This window comes from Zonotrichia albicollis, chromosome 2, assembly GCF_047830755.1.
Source record: "Zonotrichia albicollis isolate bZonAlb1 chromosome 2, bZonAlb1.hap1, whole genome shotgun sequence".
NCBI lineage: Eukaryota > Metazoa > Chordata > Aves > Passeriformes > Passerellidae > Zonotrichia > Zonotrichia albicollis.
Genome location: NC_133820.1, coordinates 19,599,508 through 19,617,068, shown reverse-complemented (window position 1 = coordinate 19,617,068; position 17,561 = coordinate 19,599,508). Strand labels below are relative to the sequence as shown.

The 17,561-nt window shown below is 57.5% G+C and overlaps 1 protein-coding gene across 1 annotated transcript in view; it reads right to left on the bottom strand.

Annotated features, from left to right (window-relative positions):
* Positions 1-17,268, bottom strand: part of BCOR (BCL6 corepressor) — an 82,049-nt gene extending 64,781 nt beyond the window's left edge. The window contains exon 1 of the mRNA XM_074534537.1: positions 17,008-17,268. The gene's annotated coding sequence lies outside the window, so the exon portion shown is untranslated. The remainder of the gene's footprint in view (positions 1-17,007) is intronic.
* Positions 17,269-17,561: the final 293 nt, after the last annotated feature.

Here is a 17,561-nt window from a genome sequence, read left to right as displayed (position 1 = left end):
CCGGCCACGGCCGGGGATCCGCGCTGCTTCCCAATCCCCGGGGCCTCCCCGTGGGCCCGGAGTTTCCCCCTCCCGTCCTTGAGTCGTCGCCACCTGCGATAAATCGAGATGTCGAGTAGAAAAGGCTTCCCGACCCCTTCCCGAGGGCAAGGAGCGGCAGCGCCGTGTCCTCGCTGCCCTGGGAAACCTCCACGCGAGGCAGCGCAGTGTGTGTGGCGTGGGGCTGTGCGCGTCCCCTTGTCCCCCGGCAAAGACACATGGAGGGCACCACAGGGGAAACGCGATAGCAGCGACCCCGCGCTGCCCCATGTGCTCAGGGCCGGAGCAGAGCAGGGGTGGCTCGGCGGAGAGCCAAGACTGTGGGGGGGCTTCCCCAGGCCCGCCACAGCCCCGATCTGCTCCCGCCGCCGTTCTCAGAAACCCGTCGGTGCCGTGCTCTCGAAGTGAGTGGGTCAGCAGCTGATGACAAGGGGAAAAAAGAAGAGAGCGCGAGAGCGAGCGAGCGAAAAAAACTCCCTCCCAAACCCCAGCCTGGCGCGATTACTCATCCCCAGAGTTCCCCTAAGTCAGAGAAACTTGGCGAAGTCCCAAGGCCGAGCCGTTAACACGGTCTGAGGCTCCCCGGGCACCTTCCGCCGCCGGGCCGGGGCCGAGGGGCCGGGGCTGAGGGGCCCGGGAGGCCAAGGCCATCGGGGAATGCGCGTCCCCATCCCCGGCGCTGTTCGCGCTCGAGTTATTGTGGAGCGTTTTATCTTCACAGTCACATCGGCAGCTAACGAAGCTCGGCGGCTGCAGCCCACACGACTTTGGTTCTCTGCATTTATCCTTCAATAAAAGCCGATTCCTTTATTAGAAACAGGAGACGTGTCTCCTACCGCCCCTATCAAATCCCAACTGGCAAGGCGCAGCCGACACCTCCCCCTCAGCCCCCCCCTGCCCGAGAGGGGCAGGCGGCACCACCCCATGGCCCACGGACCCCCCACGGCGGGCATCCCGCACTCCCCCGCTTCAGCCCCCCCAAAGAACAGGGGCAGCCCCGTCCCCTGCCACCGGGGAGGCCGCCGCCCCCTCCCCGTGATCCCTGCCGAGCCGGAGCAGCCGAGGCCGGGCGGCCCCTCCCGCCCCGAGCAGCCCGCGCCGGCACGGGCAGCCGCCACCCCTCCCCTGCCAAATCAATCGCCCCCACCAGGCGCACCCACACGACTTTCGTTCCCCTGCATTTATCGTTCAATAAAAGTCGTTTCCTTTATTAGAAACAGAGGAGACGCTTCTCCCTCCCACCGCCCTCACCTCATGCCCCCTCCGCGGGCGCAGCCGGCGGCCCCCCTACCACGTCGCCCCCCGCCGAGCGCGGACAGCCCCATCCCCCCCTGAGCTCCCACCACCACCGCCCCCTAAAAATAACAATAACAGTAATAACAATAATAACAGCCGCCGTCCCCGGCAGTCGCGGCAGTCAGCACCCCCTCCACCGAGCTCAGCCCTCCTCCCCTTTCCTCTCAAATCCCCCATCGCCAGGCGCAGCCAACCGCCCCCCCCGCCCGCCCGCCTTTCCCCAGGCGCAGCCAACGACCCATCAAATCCCCTGGACAGGCACGGCTCGGCCCCCGCCCGCCTCGCAGCCCCCCCGGGCACCGAGCAGGTCTGCGCGGCGGATGCTTGTGTGCGACTCCGACTGGAGCTGACGCTCCGCCGCTACCGGGCGGGGAATGTTTCCCCGGGCGCCGCCGGGAGAGCCGGTGCTCGGAGGATGCCAGCCCGCTCTGCCGTGCCGTGCCGTGCTGTGCCGTGCCCCTCCTCCGCGGCACGGAGCGCCCAGCGGAGATCTCCCCGCTGAGGAGGGGCCGGGAGGGAGCGCACTCTGTATCGCATTAAATTAATCGCTCGGCTCCGGAGGAGGCAGGTGATTCTGCCAAACACAATGAGGGGTTTGAGCGCTGCGGAATAAAGCGCTGTTCATGGGGCCGTGGGCGGCGGTGCCCGGCTCCACCGCGGGCTCCCGGGCGATCTCGGCGCTGCTCCCCGCCGCCGGCCCCAGTGCGGGGAGCTCCGGCTCGGCGCACCCCACCCTCGCCCTCGGGATGGATAAAGGGAGGGCGTGGGGGGGAACGGAGCAGCCGCCCTGGCAGCGGGGGAGCGGCAGCCCCTGGGGACGGGAAACGGGGGGTGGAGGGGATCGTAGCCAGCTTTCCCCACATCCCCCCCAGCCTCCGCTGTGCGCCCCATCGGGGGCGGCCCTTAGCGATGGGGGGCGATAATCAGGCTCCCGAGAGGAAGCGGGGGCCGAGCGCCGGGGAGCGCAGCTCGGCGTGCAGGGCGCCGGGGAGCGCGGGGCCCCTGGGCGGCCTCCGGGCGGCCGGTGCGGGGCGGGCGGCGCTGCCAGGGTTCAGGCGGTGGCAGGCGTTGTTTTCCTCGGAGAGCGGAGGAGGAGGAGGAAATCTCCGGGTTTTTAATGAGGGGGTGCAGAAGGGCTGAGCGCTGGGATTACACGGCGCGGAGACAGAGCTGCGGGCTGTGTGTGCGCGCAGGGCTGCTAGTCTCCGCCCGTCTGCCTGCTAATCGCACGTTTTCCGCTGTTAAAAAGAAACCGAGACACTGTGGCCGAGCCCAGCGCTGTCTCTGTGACTGTGACATGAAAAGATGGCGCTCTCTCCCCTCCCCCAGCCTCCCTCTCGGTTTACACTTCCTCCCCAACAGCTTTTGCCTTCCAGTTTTTTAAAGCCCTCTTTGCTCCTTCCTTCTCCCCCTCTCTCCCGGCCGGATACCACCAGCTTCCTAGCCGGTCGGTGGGTCCCTCTGTTGCGACGATATTTTTTTTTTCCTTTTTTTCTTTACCTCGCTATTTTCGCCTCTCCCTTTTCTCGGAAACCTCGATCTCTTTATGTCTCGCTCTTTTGTGAACTTCAGCGGCAGTTTGCAGGAGGCGGGAGAGAGGGGGCGAAGGAAAAGCGGGGAGGGGGTTATCCCGTCTCTTCTGCCCCCCATCCATGTCCTCCCGGTCCCCAGGGGCAAGAAAGCAGCCGGATCTCGGTGCGTGGGTGTCGGGGCGGGCAGCGGGGAGGCTCTGGGAGGTGCCTGCCAGCGCCGGCGACCTGGTCGCGCTGCGGGTGACCCGGTGGCCCCGGGAGCGCTGCCCGAGGGGCGAGCGGCGCTGGAGCGATGCAGAGGGAAGGAGGCAGCTCCGTCGGAGGAGTTTACCTGCCTGGAAACCTGCGCGCACCAGGGTGGTCCCGGCTCCCGGAGGGGATCCTTGGAACTGGCCACGGCCCCGCTCCGAGGCAGGAGGGCTACTCTGCCGCCTTCCCCATCACTTCTTGCGTTCATCACCAAACCGCTCTAAGTGCTAAGTTTTTTTTTTTTCTTTTTCTTTTTTTTTTTCTCTAAGCCTGCAAATTAAATTCAGCGCCGCACTCCTATTTTAGTGTCTGTTATGTTAATTGCACTTAGCGCTGGGGCGCTGCTCGCCAGGGATGTATGAAGGCCTCGGAGATTAACCGCAGACTCTTTCTCGGACTTTTCCGAGGCAGCAGCAAGTTCCGAGGGACTAACAGGGAGTCTTCAAGATCCCGTGTGCTTTCGGGGCGTGCCGCTGCCGGCCGGCACCTCTATACTCGGGGCCAGCGACTCTGGGCTGGCAGGTCAGGCTGCCAGCAGCTCCCTGTGCACCCGCAGATCTATTTGCGTAAGGATTTGCATTGCGGGACGACAGGTATTTTTCCTCCCTGTGGATGGTAAAAATGCAAAATTAGCGTGACTGTTTCCAGGCAGAGAAGCCACGACTACGTGATCTCGCTGAACCTGTCGGTTGTGCTCTCTGGAGCAGCAGGGAAACCGGACACCTTTATCAGTGACCCCCGAAGCCGTTCTGCCGGGCGTTCGCTGTACTTATCGCCATCTAACCCTCGGCAGCCCGCGAGGGCCGTGTCACGGCCCCTGTCCTGCCCGGGGATGTCCGTGCTGCTGGCTGTGCCCCGCGGTGTCACCCAGCCACTCCGGCATGTGCAGCCCTCCCCGGCATGTCCCTTCTCCGGCGTCTACTTCATCTATTCGTTATCAGGGGACGGCGCGTGGAGTGACTGAGCCTAATAAGTTGTCCACTTGTTCATTTCAGGAGCATTGATTTCTGGTTCCAAGGCACTCTGTTCTAGCTCTGGCTACAGCTGCGGGGCATTTCGCAGCTGGTCCTTCGCCTAGACAAATATCAGCGAGAATGTGAGCGTTATTAGCCACATAAATAAATCATTAACGTGCACACAAATGTTATTTTAGCATAACTTCCAGGGAGAAAATATCCCGGCGGGGCAAGGCGGCGTTGGAGCGGCCTCGTCGCGGGCTGCCCGGCAGCGGCGGGCGGGGGTCGGCGCCCCCCGGCACGGAGCGGCCGCGCTCTCCGGCTCCGATTGAACATTAACAGGGCCGGCCGGCGCGGCACGGCCGCAGGGCCTTGCTCCGCAGACCTTTGTCTGCTCTCCCGAGGCCGGGCGGGGACGCCGGGCGCTTTGCTCCCCAAACGCGACGGCGCTAATGAGATTACCGGCCGGCCGGCCGCGCCTGGGGCCGGGAAGCGCCGAGCGGGCGGGCAGAGCCCGGCCCGGCCAATGCGCCTCGTTAGCGCGGAGCCCTGGCCACGAACGACGCTCGCTGCCGGCCTCCCGCGAAGCGCCGGCGGCTCCCCCCGTGCCCCGGCGGCGGCTGCCGCTCCCCGCCCGCCGCCGCCGCCCGGGCCGCGCTCGCCCTGCCCCGCGGAATCCCGCGGGTGCCAGTAAAGCCCTGCCTGGGAGCCCTGCCAAGGCGGGCTGGCTTTGATATTCCGCGCCACGGCCGCTCCTCCGCTTGCTCCTAATCACGCAAATGCGAGCTTGCCCCGGCGCTCTCCGAAATAAACGCTGAGCGCGTTTCGCCGGGCGCCCAAAGTAAATACTGTGTCGGAGAAGCGGGGCTGCGCTGGGGAGCTGAGATCTTCCACTTTTTCGCACTTAGCAACAGACTGAGGCGTCGTGCGCGCCCTCCCCGAGCCAGGCGCAGTGTGATTTACTTTCTGGTTGCAATGCAGATACACACTTGTCAGTTCAAGGGCAGGACAGAAACTGTGCAAGCGGAGTCTTGCGAACGGAAATCTCCCATTTACGAGGTTCTGCTCCAGCACCAAAAGCCACCCCCCAGCAGCTTTGTTCTGCATGCAGCTGCTTTTACACACACACACACACACACACACACACACACACGCCCTCCATCCAGCCACATCACCATCCAGCCCTTCTTCCCGCGTCTCACTCCTCAGATGGATTCTCAGCTTTTTCCCGACTGACCCTGGGGGAGGCGGTGTGGGGGAGCAAGGGGGAGGCAGCCCGGGAGAGGTTGATGATGAATGACAAGGCAAATGATAAGAGCCGAAGCGACAGCGAAAGCAAACAGAAGTGGTCTCTCGCAGGGCCCAGAACGTCCGCGGCCACGGGAGTTGTGCCTGTGCCATGAAGGCAGGGTTGGCCTCCGCAGGCAGCCCGGCTTCTCCGGGGCGAGATAAACACATTTCGGTCACGTGGCGAGCCTATACGGTGCCATGCTCCTATTTGCCTTCCCCTCTCGCTTTTCGCTTCTCACAATAACATGCCATCCGCCAGCCAGCTCCGAGGCTAACCTCACCTCCCTGGCGCCCCGCCAGCCCGCCCCGGCCCGGCCGTGCAGGGAGAAGCCGCGACTCCCGTGGGGAGCTTGCAGCCCGTCCTGGGGCTGGCAGCAGCCCAAGCCAGAGCTGGGAGGCGTCCGGCTGCATCCCGGTTTGGGGAATTGGCTGCCCGGGGGCGGGAGCAGGGGCCAGGACTGGCCACATCCCCAGGACAGGGCTCCGGAAGATCGCGGTGTCCCCGCCGCAGGGTGGAGTTTCGCTCAGAGCCCGCAGGTGCGGGGCGTATGCGGGTGGTGCTGACTTCAGGGCGGGGGAAACCCCCGCATCTCCGTCAGGATCGTAGAACGGGCTCCCAGGAGAGGGGGGGGGAACGGGGCACCCGCGGCGAGACGCCAGCTTTGCTGTTATAAAATGGCTGAAAAGGGTGTCCCCGGGCATCCCCTTCCCGGGAGCAGCAGCAGCGGCGAACCCCGCGCCCCGAGCACCGCGGGCGGCCCCGCTTGGCTACGGGAACAATGAGCGGCCGCGGGCGCGCCCGGTACCTCCGCGCTGCCGGGGCCGGCCGGGGGCAGCGCCGCGGGGCCGGGGGAGGCCTTCGGGGGAAACGGGAGCCCGGAGCCGGCCAGCCCCCCCCCCGCCCCGCCCGGCGGAACGAGCGTGCCGTTTAATCCCTTTATCCGCGCTCGCTGGTGGCGGAGCGAGCCGCCGGGCCGGGAGCCACCGGGGAGGTAGCGTGCTGGCTCGGCGCCGCAGATGTCGCCGGGTGAGAGCCGGGAGCCGATCCCCAGCGGCACCACCTTCATCCACCACGGCAGCAGCCCCCGGGCACCGCCTGCCCGAGCACCGGAGGGTCCGCACCCTGCGGAGCCCCTGAGGGTTCCTTGCCGTCGGGCACCGCAGCAGTGCCCAGCACCCCGCTCGGGGCCCGGCCGCCTCCGTATCTCGTTCCCGGGGCAGGCCTCTCTCCTGTCCCCGCGAAGCCCGGTCTGCAGCCTCCCCTCTGTCCGGAGCTCCCGGGCGAGCGAGGGACAACCCCGATGAGGTGACCAGGTTGCAGCCCGTGCTCCGAAATCCGGCAATTATGCAAATGCCCCGGACGCTCTCCCCTTTGATCTGAACTTCCTCGGAACGATCCCTTCTCATTACGGGGCATGAAAATGCCTCTCGGACGTGTAAAGTGAGCTACAGAGCTCCTTTCATTCCCTTTTGTTACCCGCACCGGCCCCGTCTCTGCGGCCCCGCATTCCCCAAGCGCCGGCAAAGCGCACGGAAAGGGGCTCCCGGGGGAGGCGGCGGGACGTGCGAGCAGCCCGGGCCGCCGGTTGTCATGGCGAGGCCAAGCGTCTTCCCAAGTTATGTGCGACTAATGGGTTTGTGCCCCGCTCGGCTCCGGCTTCACCTTTCCCCCCGCTGCTGCTCCGCTCCCCGCCCGCGCCCCGGGAGCCCAGCGGCGGCCCCGGCCCGGCCCGGCGGAGCGGCCCCGTCCCTCTGACTCACTGCCCGCTTATCGAACGCCCCGGGGCTCGGGGGAGCGGGCGGAGGGAGGCGGCTGAGGGCTCCCGGCAGCGGGAGAGCAGTCCTCGAGAGACTTCAAACTCCATCTTCTGCTGCGCTCCTCACCATCTCCCCTTCCAGTTTTGATAACTGAGGCTAACGAGGCACTGAATGTATCCGAGGTTTAGAATGTCTACGCAACTGTGGATATGATTTTCAAGACTCCCAGGAGCCGTGGCTGGGATTTTCTGTTATCTTATTTTCTCTCTCTTTCTTTCTTTCTTTCTTTCTTTCTTTCTTTCTTTCTTTCTTTCTTTCTTTCTTTCTTTCTTTCTTTCTTTCTTTCTTTCTTTCTTTCTTTCTTTCTTTCTTTCTTTCTTTCTTTCTTTCTTTCTTTCTTTCTTTCTTTCTTTCTTTCTTTCTTTCTTTCTTTCTTTCTTTCTTTCTTTCTTCCTTTCTTTCTTTCTTTCTTCCTTTCTTCCTTCCTTCCTTTCTTCCTTCCTTCCTTTCTCTTTCTTTCTTTCTTTCTTTCTTTCTTTCTTTCTTTCTTTCTTTCTTTCTTTCTTTCTTTCTTTCTTTCTTTCTTTCTTTCTTTCTTTCTTTCTTTCTTTCTTTCTTTCTTTCTTTCTTTCTTTCTTTCTTTCTTTCTTTCTTTCTTTCTTTCTTTTTTTTCCTTTGAAAGGATAATAAGAAAGTTTATGCTGTCTTGAAAACTGCTCCTCCGTAAGAAAAACATTCTGACCATTTGCCGGAGGCCATTTTATGAAACCTCAAGGAGGTTAATAGCTTGCATAATTTCAGGAATACCAGGTCTCTCCTTAATGCCTTCTTCTCATTCTCTGCCATTTACTCAGACAAACCAGGAGCTCTGGAGGCCAGGCACTGTGACAGACAATGGATTCCTACCTGAATCCTCCTATCTGAGGGGCCTGCACCAGAAAACTGATGGACTTCTTCCCTGTTCTGCTCATACACCGTGCTGAGAGAAACCCTGCAATGTATCTAAGGGATGCACATGGAAGGGGACAGGGTGTAAGAAGACCACCCTAAGTATGGAGGTTGCATTTTCCATTTTGCTGGAATTTGCAATTTCGTCTAGAAAAGTACTGGTAGATGTGGCACAAATGGAATTGTGCTGCTGCAAAACAAAGCTGAGCAAACGCGAGGAGAATTATTTGAATTGTTTCTAAAATGTTGTCATGTTTGTTAACAGCTGCTTAACTCCAGTGCCTAACAAGCTCTTGGAAAATAAGTTTATTAATAAAAAAAAGAAAAAGGCAATGCCCCTGCTTGCTTACAATTAAATGATGACAGCTTATAATGCATTCCTCTGAGACCTCCAGTAATATCAGGACTCAAGGGACTGGAAATACCTAATTCATAGATTTTTTAAACCAAGAACGGTCTGTTATGATCAGCTGGTCTGACCTGCCACATATCATGGGCCAGTGAATTTCAGCCAGACGTTCTTGTATCAGACCCATAAATTCTGCCTGAGCTTTTAACTTGGCATCCAATCTTGCTCTGAAGACTTTTAAGTAACAGGAAAAACCACTGCTTGCCTCAGTTGTTCCAGTGGTTATGTCCCCTCACTGTTTTTTTTCTTAAAAAGTACCTATTTCTGCTCAGAATTCATAGAGCTTCATTTTCCAACATAGGATCTCATTATGCCTTTGTCTGCCACATTAAAGAGATCTTGACTATCAGAAATCTCCCCATAGAGACACTTAGGGCACTTAAAGACTATGATCAAACCAAGTCATAGCCTCCTCTTGGATAAATTAATAGATGGGATTTCTTTAGTCTTTTGCAATAAGATGCGATTCCCAGACCTTGAATCACTCTTCCAGCTCTCTTCTGATCCCATATTAATTTGCCAATGCACTTTTAACATGCAAACACCACAACAAAGCCGGACACAGTATTGCAGCACAGCCCCGTTCATGTCGGAAGCACTAATGGCATAATTAAGTTCACTTGTTTAAAACCCTATGCAGATTACTTTTATAGATAGGTTTAGCAATGCTGACTTTATTAAAACCCCATTTAAAAAGTCACCTGTCTTCATGCAGACTAGTGTTGTTCATCAAAATCACAGTGCTGAGCATAGCTTGAGAAAAGTGCAGAGCCAGCTTAGATTTTCTGGCTGGGACTTTTTCAGTGCTCCATCAGCCCTAGCCTTCAGCAGGGCTTCATATTTTTTTCTTTTGTCTGTAAGAAGCAACTGCTGCATATTCTCAGCTGGATGTACAGTGACAGAGAAGCATGGGCAGAACTTCCCTGCACCATTCCCTCTTTTCCCTGTTCCTCTCTTGCAGTACCAAAGCCTTCATTAATTGCTCCAAGACTTGGGGTAATTCAGTGCTTTCAGTGCCCCAGTGATGGGGCTCAGTTTTGGGACATTCCTCCTCAGGTAGCTCACAGAGACATTCCAGGAAGGCTTTTTCAACCATGTCAAAGGATCTGCTTTCACACCTCAGCCCATTGCCCATCCACCTTCTCATGAACATCTGCTCCAAAAGATGGACATGGAGCACGGTAAGACTGTGAGTGACATCGCATCAGGTGCTGCAAGCCTGGACTCTCTTCTGCAGGTGAGAGGTGGCCTGAGTTGAAGTCAAAATGCCCTGGATTATTTGGGTGAGACAGGCTCCCAAAAGCCTCAGCAGCAGCTGGGATTTCATTGTCCTGGGCTTTGTGCAGCAAGAATGAAATATTCTGGCCCAACAATCTCCTTTCATATTGTTTGTATCCTCAAAACAGAAAATCATGTAGGATAGACACATTCTGGGGAATGGCTGAGTCTCAGCTTCATACACTCTGTGCTTCCTAGCAGGAGTCACACCTGAGCAACACTCCTTTATTTATTTTCCTCACAAATTTCATTGTATTCTGGTTGGAGATTCAGGTTGGTCATGGTCACACATCAGTCCAAAGGTGCTTTTCCTGCCAAGGGCAATTGGACTGGTATCAGACTGGCATCACTTGGTTTGCCAGGCTGTCCTTGCTGAGCTCTGTGCCCTAGCAGAGGTCGTGGCACATGCTGGAGATGGGTGAGCTCAGAGTGCCTGCCCCAGGGTCACTCCCAGTGGGACAGCAGCTGTCACCTGCCCAGGAAGGCTGGTCCCCATGCAGGAATGATTCTCCATTTGCACAGAGCTGCTCAAGGGACTTGCATGCCTCTTATTCTGCCACTACCTCTGGGAATGTGGTGGCAGAGCATAAAGCCAGTGTAATTACACTTTTTATGCTGAGGTGATCTGTGATGAAGCTCACATTACCTTACAGAACCCAGAGGCTGCTACTGCAACACCTGTAAAGGCCCAGCCTGCATAAACCAACACCAAGACAGGGACAGCACAGTGATCAAGGGTTAAGTTTCTTTTATTCTTATGCCCTATCTCACATTTTGCATCATGCAGTTGCACCACATCTGCCCCTTTAATCATAAATTATCCATGAGCTTAAATTATATTTCCCATGACACATAGCACAGCCTTCAAATCCTACTAGCAGCAGCCCTCCCTTGGTTTGTACTTTCCACGTGCCCTCGTTTTACTATGAGTCAGCCACAGTTGCCCTCTCTTCCTCTGACTTACACTTTCCTACCTCAGAGGACACATATATCAGAGGACACACTGATGGCCCAGTTTATGGATATCCTCTCATACAATGGGCATTACTCCTTTCCAGAACCACTGCTAGATAGCCATGGGGTTCAGATCAACCTCTCCATTAGACCCAGCTGTGAAAAGAGGAGCACAGAGAAGTCACCTTTGTTATAACAAAACACCCTTGAGTTGCACTTCATTCTAGTAAGCAGCACATTATCCTCACTTGCTGTACAAAAATGCAATTTATAATTTTAAAAAGCAATCAAAAAAAATCATTCAAAGCTTTGGACCTGCAGCTTTGAGGCACTGCACACTGCAGGATGGGATTGCTTCTCTTCTCTCTAATTTACCTGCACACATCACCCAGCCACTCATTACAACCCGCACTTGCTTCTTGCCAGGCTGCAGCCAGCAGTGTTTGGGTCTGAGTGACTCTTTTGGGGTCTGAGTGGCTCTTTTGGGGTCTGAGGGACTCTTTTGGGGTCTGAGTGACTCTTTTGGGTTCTGCTCCCCTCCACCTCTCTCAGTGGTTTGCCAGTGGTTTTCATAGAGAGCAGGACGAGGCCGTCTGTGTAAAAACCAATGTTGACATTTTCTTGTTTAAATATCATACATCAGAGGGGGGTCACGGGAGCCAAGGCCACCAGAAAGGGTTCTCCCACCAGCTATTATTTCCTTTTAAAAGCACCAGGGACCCAGGAGTCTCAGCTGGGCCCCACACCCGTCTGCCTGCCCTTCCCTGTGAGCTGGCTGGCTGCTGCCGGTGCCACTCAGCAAATACAGATGTTCAGGTCCTTTTCTTTCAGCACTTATCCCTGTGCAGAGGTCTGCTACTCAATGAATGCATCGTTTGAGCCCTGTTCTCAAGGCCATGCAAAATACACACCCCATCCACGCTCACCTCACTCGCTGCTTGCAAAAATCTATGGCGCTTTCCTATCAAATTTGAAACAAATGGCATTCAAACTTATTTTAAAAGTTAATTGAACCAATACATCAACAACTTTCATGTTTCCAGTCTGTGTGGCCCTCGCCTGGGAAATTAGAACTGTAGGAGGGTAATTTTGCATTTAAATCAATGGAGCTCTCTTTCCTGAAAAGGTTGTCTTCACACGAAGCCAAACAGCTCTACCAGGGTTCCAAAGAAGGGGGACCATCAGGTGTCCTGCACCCATGGCACACCTGATCCCCCTGCCAGGAGAGTTTCCTGGGGAGCTGTGGGAGTGTGACCCTCACATCAGCACCACATGGGGCAATGCTGCTGGGGGATCCCTCTACACTCTACCCCAGCTCCTCTCTCCTCCCGTTCATCCAAGCAACACCTCACCTGCTGTGCCTTATTCCATGCATTTTCCCCCATTCCTGATGTGGGAGTGTCATGCTGAGACAGAGAGCAAGCTGTCAGGGTGATGTCAGATGCTGAGCTAGGAAAAAGTGTGTTTGGGAATGGCTCAGAAGAGGGAGCAGAGAAAGTGATGGAAGACATGCCCTTTCCCAGGGAGGGAACGGCTGCAGGATTTATCTTTTTTATCTAAACCCCTGAACAGCTTTGCTGCCAAAAGAAAGATAATCCACATTATGTGGAAACACAATTACATTCACATGAGCACACACACACAAACACACACTGTTCCCTTCTAAGCACAGCACACAGACTTTGGGAGTGGTGGCCTTGCTGAGACATGGCAAAGGAGCCCATGACCAAGCCCAGGAGCTCACCTGCCTCCCTGTACCACCAGCACAGCACTCGTGGTCATCTGCCTCTACAGACTTTACAGTTTTTCTTCAATTTTTGAGGCAGGCAGGAGCAATCTATCATCTGTGTCTACAGAGTGTGCAGCACCCTCAAGTTCTTGGCACATAACACAACATTTGTGAAGCTGGAAAGATAAAATACTACTCAAATTTAGCATATCTTGATCCCCCTATTTATCTGTGTGTGTCCTGAGCCTTTGGACCCTAGTCCAAAACCTGTCCTTACTCTGTTACACTTTGATAATAGGAACAGTATATTAGATGATGCAAGGCAGAGTCAACCCAAAGAAACAAGACAGGCAGCTAAACAGAGTTTCTAAGAATATGAAGGCATCATTTAGGTGGTCATGTAGTGGTCTTTAGGAACTTTCAATGACAGGACTTTTGAAATCGTTTTTCCCCTTCTCACAAGTGTTCTGAGGGTGGTAAGATGTCAAAACAGTGAAAAACAGAGACAAGACTTGACAAACTGTAACTGGGAGAGCATCAAAGGAGTAAGCCTGGCTGCAAGAAGGCCTGCAGGCTGGTGGGGCTGGGTGCCTGCAGCCTGCTACTTTTCTTGCAGAATTACAACAGGCAGCAAAGGGCTGGGGATGGAAGAGGGGCCTGGGTACACCTGTGATCCAAACTGAAGCAGCTTTCACACCCTTTGGTGTACCAGCCAACTGCTCCAGCCCACTGGGGTTTGCCCACTCTGCTTTAGCAGTGTTCTGTGCTGCTTTGCTTCTGAGACTTTGCCATCACCATATAACAGCACTTCCAAAGGGATTCTAAATTCCCTTTGGAGCTGCAAGGGGACAGCAGTGGGAACTGTTGGAACCACCTTGATCTGAGAGGCTGGTACTTAGATCCATCCAGGCATTAATTCAGTGAAAGCCAGACAGGATCAGGCTGAAAGTGGCATAATGTGCTGTTGGAAGCAAATCCACACAGTTTCAAGCACACACAAAGCATTTTCTGTGGGACCTTGGAGTGCTTCACAAGAGCGCTCAAGGGACCAGGTGACTTTCAGCATGGTGAATTTCAGCTGCATAACCACGGCTTAGCACGGTGACCACCGCCCTCTCTGAGGTAGGGATGGCTGCAAAGGCCAAGCCAACAAGTTGGAAAGGATTGTTTTCCTTTTTCATTGCTGCTGTCTGGTTTTCCAGCTTCTTGATTCAAGCATACTGCTTGAAGAGGGATGTATGTTACCATCATGTCACAACCTGTGTTTTCTCTCCCTTCTAAAATGCTGGGTGTTCCTAGTCAGAGATCAGCTCCATGCAGAACCTACAGGGAGATGCAGAGACCCTGGGCTGTTTTTGCCTCCTGCTCTTCAGGTTGCTCAAAAGTTTCAGCCCTGCCTTCAGACAGGTAACAGCAAGGCTCAGGACTAGAAAGAGTAGTGGTATATAAAAACTGTGTAATCTCTCTCCCCTCACAAGGCAGGGACCAATCAACTACACCCAAACCCCATCAGGCCCCTGGGAACTGAGTTTTAGTGTTGGTTTGCCCCAAACCTTGTCCCAAATACAGAAGAAGGACCTTGTCTCAAGCCAGCCTGAAAGAGTTGTATTGACACACACCTATCTGCTGTTGTCTCATTCTTGCAATCTTCTTTCAGGTGCTTCCTTGCCATGGGAGAGGGTATCCCCAAGCCTCATTCACATGTACCTAAAGGACTGCTTCCCAGCCACGGTTTATATTGTTTTCCCCAGACAAGAGTTACTCTGATATCTCCAATCTCCACACACACAGAGAGGGATCTCTCTGAATGCCATATGCCTCATCTTTTGCTGCTCTCCTGCTCCCAGGCAGACCAGGGCTCAGCCTGTCTAGGCATGTGCCACACCACACCTCTTCCCCATGGTCTGCCCAGAGTCTGCCCCCATTTCCTGCACCTTCCGCTGTGCCAATACCAGCCACTTCTGGAGGACCAGAGCAGCTGCTCAGGTGCAGCAAGGGCACCTGAATCATTTATTTACCTTCCAGCCAGCCCTCTGTGCTGTGCTCCAGCAGGAGTGGCACGGTGCTCTTGCTCCTGCTCCTTAAGCAGTGTTCAGGGGTGCAGAGCAGGTTACAGATTTCTGTCTCTCTCTGACTTTTGGGCTCAGCAGCAGCAGCACCTCTGCTTGTGGGGCTGCACAGGCAGCTGCTGTGCCCCTCCACTTCCTCTGCCATCCCTGGTGCGTTAAAACTTCCCCCAGAGGCCGGGGGTGGAGGGTAGCAGAGGGAGAAGGCAGAGGTCCATGGGATGGGAATCGCTCCAGGGTGCTGGTGACGAGCCCGAAGGCGGCTGGCCAGCTCTGCCAGCACAAGGCAGTCGGGAGCAGGAGGTGTCACTTGCGTGACCTGGGACCAGGGGACAACCCGGGGCCCTGGCCCGGCTCCCTGGGGCTCCCGGGGGCAGGGGCACAGCTCAGACACCGCTCCCAGCCCCACATCCTCCTCGGGGAGCCGGGCACGTCTCACCGGGACCCCTCTCGGGCCCGCAGCCCTCCCGGCCAGCTTAGTCCGGGGGGACACCCGGAGGAGCCCTGTCCCGCCGCTGCCATCCCCTGCCCCAGCCCCTTCCTGCCCTGCCTGCCTCGCCCAGGGCGGATTTCTGGGCTGAGCAACGTGGCCTGCACCAGCCCGAGCCAAAACCCCGCCGTGCCAGTCACCCCTGTCCTCGGAAGAGCCGTCCCTACCCCGGCTGCCTGGGGGTAGCAGGGAGCTCCAGAAAACACCAAGTGCGTGCTTGGACTGCATCAAAGGTATTTACTTTGATTGTCCCTTGGCTACAACTTTCATCGTTCGCCTTTGTTTTATAGCCGCTCAAATTTACTTGCAGAATTAAGGCAGATTTGGGGGGGGGAGGGGGAGGAAGGGGGTAGGAAGCCTTTGTTCTCCGGAGTGTGCTTGTCTTACTTTTGCATCATGTGGCCCGAGCGGCACACACACACACACACACATCCCCCCCGCCCCGACCGTATTTACTCTATCTCGAGTGAGTCCTTTGAAGGAGAGGGCAGCGCCGTCGTTAACCCCCTGCGTGCCTGCTGGGCCCTGCGCCGGCAGAGCCCGCCTGTGGCGGGGCCGCGGCCGCTCCTGAACCCCGGGGCCGCGCGTTTCTCTTTGGACGGCATCACTCTCGTTTGTCCCCCCCAAAAAGCCCAACAGCGGCCATCCCGCGGCGGTCTGGGCTCCAGCAGCACGCACGGGCAGCCAGCGGCGCTGGGGCCTCTCGGAGACAGCCCGGGGACACCCCTTGATCACTCGCAGAGCGGGCTGCTTACACGAGGCTGGAGATGCCTACAAACTCGAAACAGCTGCCGGGCTCTGCTCCGGCCTGACTGCTAAAATACGCCGATCTCCTTTTAATCTGTTTCATATTCACAAATTAAGCACTTAGCCTAGGTAATAAATCATGAGGCAGTTTACGAGGCTAGCAGGAGACAAACAAGTGGAAAGGGAAAACAATCGCCTAAAAGTAGATTCCGTAGAACTGAAAATATGACTCGGAAATGTAACAAATGGAACTCGGAAAACCCAGTCCGTGCTCCTGGGGGCGGCGGCAGCGCCCCGCGGTCCCGGCAGGGCCCCCCGCACCGGGTCCGGCCGGGCCCGCACTTGTCGGCGCAGCGGGGCTCTGGTGGCACCGGGAGCTCCGGCCTTTGTCTGCCCGGGCACCGGCCGCCCACACCGGCCCCACCGGGGAGCGACTCCCGCGGCGCTCGGCCTGGAAATAATGACTGGAACTGGCGATAACCTCGTCTTGCACACACGCACTCCGGCTCGTCTCCGGCTGGGGCGCGGGGGAGGAAAGTGATGATGGCAAATAATAAAGTGCGGGCTCGCCTCAGGCCGAGCCGCTCGTGTGGCACTGCCCAATGTGCCCGGGGAAGGCAGCCCAGAGGTGCCAGGGGCTCCGGAGCGCTCGCTCCCGGCCGCCGGGCGCAGGGAGGGCAGCAGCTGGAAAGGAGCGCCCTGGCTACCGGAGTTGTGCCCTGCTCCTCTTTGCGGGATGGCGAGGGACACACGCCCCCCAAGCCCCCGCGTGGGGACACGGCCACGGTCACGATCACCACCCGTGGGCTCCGGAGGGCAGGTCCCAGCCCCAGCCCCGCGGTTCCTGCGGCGGGAAAGGGGAACCGGGAGGCGGGCGAGCCTGCAGCAGCGCCGGCCGGGCGCTGGCAGCGGAGCCCGGGGCACGGCTGCCTGCGGCGGCAGCCCGGGACTCCCCGGCGCTTTGCCCAGAGTCTCTTCCGGGAGAGCCGCCAGCCACTCCGGGGCACGGAGCCGAAGTCCCCGAGACAAAAGATCCGACGCCAAGACCCCTCCTGGCAAAGTCGCGGCGTGCCCAAAGTGTTCCACCGGGGAGTTTCCCCCTCCCCCGGCGGAGCTCCGCGCCGGGGCCGCCCGCGGGAGGGGGAGCGAGCAGCGGAGGGCGGCGGGGCTGCTGCGGGGGGACGGTCGGGAACATCCCCCGGGAGAGCTGAGGGGGGAGTGGAGCCGTGATTTAAAGGAACTCCCGCGAAAGGCAGCGACACAGACCTGCGGCCGTCCACCGAGTGCGATCCGCCGAGCTGTGGGTGCGAAGAGCCGCTGTCAGGGACTATTTATCTCTCGCCAGAGCGGCGGCTCCGGTCCCTGCATCGCCCGCCGGTAACAATGGCAGCGGCCGGCGGCTTTCCACACGCCTGGGCGGCGGAATGGATGGCGGAAGATGCCGCCGCGCTCCGCTCACACGGGCTCGTTCATGCATCCCTCTTGGCCGGAGCCTCTCGCTACTGCCGCTCCGCCGAGAGCTCCGGCCCGCTCCCCCACCCCCCCCCGCTCCTCCACCCACCCCTCACAGCCCGCCCTTCCCCAATTTTCCATTTTCAGGACTTTGGCACGGAGCCAGACATGTCAGGAGGGGATGAAACTTGACACAGAGATCTCAACCCAGAGCGATTTCCTCCTCCCCCCCCCCCCATTCCCACCTCCCCCACCCCCGTCCCCAGCCCCTAAGTTAACTTGAAGATAGTTTGGCCATATTTCAGTTTGAAAAGAAGGGGAAATTGCAGGTCACTGGTGCATGGTCGGGCCGGGTGCATTTTTTTAAT